Below are 5,898 nucleotides of genomic sequence, written 5' to 3'. Positions count from 1 at the left end.
AGACTTTAGGATTTAAAAAAAACCCACAAAACTAAATTAAGTTTATAAATAGTTTGTGTCTGACCCAACAATAAATAAATACTAGCCTTTGACTCACATACTTGAGAAATGTGTGTGGCTCCCTGGCATGTGTCACTGAGTCTGAGTCTGTAGGCTGAGTGAGCAAATATTTAAGCATGAGTAAGAGCAATGATGGCCCCTTTGGCAGTCCTCAATGCACTAGCATGCACTAAAACCAAAATACACAAGGAGATTCAGCACCGTTAAGAAGAGAAATCCAAGTTGACTTGGCATGAAGCAGGAGGCTGATTGAGAGCTTTGAAACCTCTTTAAACTTGGACATTCCAAGAATCCTGGAAGAGAGCTATTGTGAAAAAAACTAGGAGACCTGCCAGGTAAGCCTGACTTGGGGTATACAATCAAATTCCTTTCTTTATGAGTCTCAAACTAAAGTTATAAACACCAACTATTTTAAAGACGAATGCCACATTCCTGGTAGAGGGAAAGATTTTCCCATAAAAAAATAAGAAAAGAGAACCACTATACCTAGAAGTTTTATGTATTTTATTTATTCCACATAATAACTTCCTGGAGTTGGAATAATTTCTCACTTACAAATGAGAAAACTATGGCCCAGAGAGTTGAATTAATTTATCCACAATCACACAACTCGTGATGGGGCTGGGATTTGAACAGTAACTTTTTGACTTCAGATACATCTTTCTCTGGTAGTCAGCTGTTTACTGTGGCTAAAGGAAGATTTGTAGATTTATCATCTAATCGAGAAAACTACAGTGTCACAGGATCCTGAGGGTGGAAGACATGTGATTTCAGCACCATGTCTTATTCATCCTTACATCCCTTACAGTGCCCAACATATCATAGATATTCAATGTGTTTGTAGAATGGTGAATGGATGGCTGTGTGGATGAATGGATGGATGCATGGATGGATGGGTGGATGGATGGATGGACAGATGGATGGGTGGATGGATGCATGAGTGGGTGGGTGGATGGATAGATAAATTCCATTATCCCTGCGCTGTTCAAATTCACTATCTTTTCCACATTGAGGGCCTATTTTCCAGAAGACAGCAGACAGTAGATAATACTGTGATACTGCACTTCCTTCCTCTAGGCAAACTCAGGCAGGAAAAGGAGTTTTTAACAATTTGTCACTAATTTTTTAGCCACTTTTCTGGGAAGTTAAATACATATTTAGGTTACTGCTGTTGTTTCATTCGCATGAGGTTAAGGAGCATCTCACCACCTTCATTTAAGGAGGTAAACACGCCTCATTTGCAGCTGCTTCAGTTCAATGAATGCAGGGGGTACTGTACCTCTTTATATAAATTGTTCCATCTCCCTTTCAGGTCTCACCCTTTTTGCAAAGTCCCATATCTCGCATTATTCCTGGGAAGCTAGTTCCATTTTCTCTTTAACTCAGTCTCACAGATTTAATTTTTCCCAAAGGCAACCCCAAGCTGCTGCCCAAACAATTCTGAAGGTATCCAAAGTGGACTTCTTATAAGTGCCACCACTGAGGCCAAAGGACTCTCCAGAGGGATTCAGTCAATATTTTTTTCCTAGACAACGGCATTACCTAACTCAAAGCAGGTAGGAGCATTAGGGAAAAGGAACAGGAACTGGGAATGTCATCTTCATGTTGGCCTCTGCTCCCTTGTGGTAAGCAGGGCAGGTGTTCTTGGCAACAGGGCTGGCATCTTTGCCAGCTGTCTCTGTCTGACCTCCACATCTTCCTTCTTTCTCCCAGAAGACTTTGTTTCCTTAGTGGGTATTTGTGTCTTGTCTCTGTTAACTTTAGAGAGAGATGAGGAGAGTTTTGGCCAAGGAAAGTCTTATTTTACATTCTTTTCTAGGAGTGAGTGTTTGGTTTCTGCTCTGGAGGTGCTTGAGAAGGGCAATAGATCTTATCTCCAAGTCTTATTTTCTAAAGAGGTTCCAAGCCATCCATACGCATGATGTGAGTAGGAATCTTTCTCAGATACTAAGTGGAAACTGATATTCACAAGCAACGTTCTAAGTTTGCCAAATGGCAAAGCCTGTGGGACAGGGGGCATGAGAACTAACCACACCTCTCTAAACAGCTCCAGCATCCCAGCAGCCATTTCCTGCTGACCGCTGAGCAGGAAGAGCACGTGACCCTGGCTGGAGCCGGCAAGAGGGTGGAGATGATCAGAAATCCTTTCACTGTCAAATTCAGAGAAGAAACATGCTGAGAAGAGGCATTTCCTATGCCAGGGCTACCTGTGCCTTGAGGAATACATGTAGGAGACACTATTTGAAAAGGTAAATCATTTATCAAATTCTAGGGGAAAAGTATTAGGATAGAGTGGCTTGTGGAAAACTGAGAGGGAAATTCACCTCAGAAAATGGGAGGTTTATTTAAAGCAGAAAATTACAATAGTATTATTTTAGAAAGAGTGTGTGTGTGTGTGTGTGTGTGTGTGTGTGTGTGTGTGTGTGTGTGTGTCTATACCTTCATTAATACTAAGTACTCTTCAGAACACTAAATATGATCTTCCCAACCTTAAATTCAGAAGGGAGCCATTTCCCAGTTTATTTCAAACAGCCCCAATTATCAGATAAATATTTTTTCTAAGTCGCCACTTTGGTGGAACAACCAAAGCAGAGATAGTGCTGGGCCCTCTAATCAACTGAACAGTGGCTTCAAAAAGATAGATCAAAGTTATAATCTCCTGCAACTGTGCATGTGACTTTCTTTGGAAATAGGATCTTGCAGGTGTGATGAAGGCAAGGATTTTAAGACGAGATCATCCTAAATGTGGATGGGTGAGTCCTACACCTGATGACTGGTGTGCTTCTAAGGGAAACAAAAGGGAAATGTAACACAGGGACACCTGGAAGGTCATGTGAAGGTGAAGGCTGACATTGGAGTTATGTTGCCACAAGCCAAGGAATGACAGGGTTGCTAGCAACCACAAGAACTGAGAAGACAGCCATGGAACGAATTCTTCCTCAGCCTCCAGAAGGAACTCCCCCTGCTGACACTTTGATTTCAGACTCTGGCCTCCAGAACTGTGAAAGAACAACTGTGTGCTGTTTTAAGCCATCCAGTTTGTGGTAATGTGTTACAACAATCCAAGGAAACTAATAGAAACCCCACGCCTTGGGTCTGAGCATAGAAGTAAATTGGAAATGACTTACATTGCCTTGACATACTGGAATAACCTGTTTTTCCAGATCTATGTGACAATTAAAACTGAATAATTTCTTTCATTCTTTTTTAAGGGACAGGGCCTCCTCGCTCTGTCGCCCAGGCTGGAGTGCTGTGGTGCTATGACAGCTCACTGCAGCCTTGAACTTCCAAGCTCAGGTGATCTTCCCATTTCACTCTCCCGAGTAGCTGGGACTGCAGGCGCACTGCCGTATCTGGCTAATTTTTAAATTTTTTGTAGAGACAGGAGTCTCCCTGTGTTGCCCAAACTGGTCTCAAACTTCTGGCCTCAAGCAATCCTCACTCCACAGCCTCCCAAAGTGCTGGGGGTACAGGGATGAACCGTCTCAACTGGCCTCAAAAAGAATAATTTCTATATTAGACAGAAGACACATGTTTAAATTCTAGCAATCTTGCCTGAAATCTCTGCAAAATTAAAGTAAGGGGCAAGAGGGAAGGCCTAAACTTATACTCTTGGTGAATTCGGGATGCACCAGGGTTTTATTTGCAGGAAGGCCCTGAGAAGCCTCATGTGGACAGTGGTTGGATCCTGTGGAAGTCTCCAGGGCTAAGCCTCTAAGTAAGTGGAGACCAGGGACTGCTCCTTCATCTCCAGGACAATATACAGATGGAGAAGTGACTGGCACCAGGGAAGAAGGAGGGAGTAAAGGGAAACAGGCTTAGACTGAAAATGGGGACAGTGTTAGGGTACAGTCCAATTTTGCATCTTTCCACCCCATTTTATGGTCCTCCTTCTTGCATTGGGTAATTAGAGAGGGCATGACAATGGACCGAAACACAAGTCAAATGATTGATTCAGGCACCAGTGGAGAAGAGGCTGTAAATGCAAGGTTCTGTTGTGGACTGATGGACAAGTAGAAGAAGAGTTGTTGCCCCACTTGGGCAGGATGACTGATTGAGCAGAGCAAGAAGTAGCCACAATTCTGGGTAGAAGCAGCCATTTGTAACCTTGGCTCAGCAGTAAAGCACCATCCATGTCCAGGAGGGATATAAAAATATTGACCAGAAGAAAACAAGGGTAATTGCACTATCTTAAGCCTCATTAGAAAAACCCCACGGACCGTTTAACCATATGGAATGATTTGAGGGCAGCAATTGCATTAGCTAATGGAATCCAGAGCAAAAGTTCATTGCTTCAACCCATATTCCACTCTGCACACCTACACACACCCCACACTCCAGCCCCCACAACCGTACATTTAAAGGCTGGGGTGACCTGCAGAAGCTTGGTTCACTTTATATGGTACAGAGTTAAGCCTCAAGATATCTGCTCCTGTATAACTCTATGATTCTATAAAATAAATTGTGGTGCAATGTTCTATGATTGATGGGTGTTACAAGCCATCTGGCTCGTTAAATTAAAAACCTGGAAGTCAATGGAGACTCCCTGCCTCCTTTGTATCTGTCATTTCTTGGCCAGATCTTGTTCATTCTGCCATCTCAATTTCTTTTAAATCTATCCTTTCCTATCTTGCACTTCAGTTTGTCTTTCTCTTGCATCATCCTTACTCATCTCCTTGCTTTTTGTCCCACTCCCCCTAGGCCTATCTTCCCCAGGCCTGCCAGAGGGATCCTGCAAAAAAGCAAATCTGATCATATCCCAGCTCTCAGACCCCTCCACTCCATGTCCGTCAGCTCCAGGAGGTGCCTTCCAAGGCCTGAAGGTTGACAGGTTCCCCAGGATCCCCAGGGCCAGCCTACTCTGCAGTTTTACCTCCCATCCCCCACTTCTGCCAATTCTCAGCAGGTTTCTCCCCTGCTTCATCCCCTAAATGTTACCTTCCAGTGATATTATTGATCACCTTCTGAGCATGCCATGCCTGCCTGTGACTTTCCACACAGTTTCCCTGAGTCGGGAAATGTTCTTTTTGCTTGACAACCTGGCAAACTCTGGTTAGCTTTCCAACTCAGCTAGGACCAGAGCCTTCTCTTATCTTACCTTTACATCTACCCACCACACCCCTGAATTAATTTAACCTCTCCTCCCTCTCTACTACCTCTTTAAGTTAAACATAATCCTTTGCTGGTACCTGTTACACAAGTGTGAGAATTGAGTATTCTTATTGTTTAAAGGCCCACTTCCTTACTAGAATGGAGTTTTGTTTTATGTTTTTTTGCTTTTTGTTTTTTGCTTTTTGTTTGTTTGTTTGTTTGTTTTGTTTTGTTTTGTTTTGAGATGGAGTCTCTCTCTGTTACCAGGCTGTAGTGCAGTGGCTCGATCTTGGCTCACTGCAACCTCCGCCTCCTGAGTTCAAGTGATTCTCCTGCCTCAGCCTCCTGAGTAGCTGGGACTACAGGCACCCGCCACCATGCCCAGCTAATTTTTGTATTTTTAATAGAGATGGGGTTTTACCATGTTGGCCAGGATGGTCTCAATCTCTTGACCTCATGATCCACCTGCCTCGGCCTCCCAAAGTGCTTGGATTACAGGAGTAAGCCACCGTGCCCGACTTAGAGTTGAGTTTTTTAAGAGCAGAGCTGCACAGTGTGTACACAATAAATGATTGCTAAATAAAATATGTTAAAGAATCAGCCGACTAAATCTTTGATCCTAATTATAAATTCCTGTTAATCAAGGAATTTTTACATTTTCAAGGGACTTCAGGCTCCATCTAGTCCTGTCTCTTAGCCAATTGTATTAGAATATCAGGATTTGGGGCCTGGGCATCAGTGTTGTTT

The 5,898-nt window shown here is 43.2% G+C and overlaps 1 long non-coding RNA gene across 1 annotated transcript; it reads left to right on the top strand.

Moving 5' to 3' along the window:
• The first annotated feature begins 2,046 nt into the window (after positions 1–2,046).
• On the top strand, positions 2,047–3,198 carry LOC126949855 (uncharacterized). Its single transcript, XR_007723978.1, has 2 exons — positions 2,047–2,309; positions 2,754–3,198. It is a non-coding gene; the product is annotated as an uncharacterized LOC126949855 (long non-coding RNA).
• The last annotated feature ends 2,700 nt before the right edge of the window (positions 3,199–5,898 follow it).

Source organism: Macaca thibetana, chromosome 3 (assembly GCF_024542745.1).
Source record: "Macaca thibetana thibetana isolate TM-01 chromosome 3, ASM2454274v1, whole genome shotgun sequence".
NCBI classification, from domain to species: Eukaryota; Metazoa; Chordata; class Mammalia; order Primates; family Cercopithecidae; genus Macaca; species Macaca thibetana.
The sequence above is the reverse complement of the archived record's forward strand: the minus strand, read 5'-3'. Positions and strand labels throughout refer to the sequence as shown.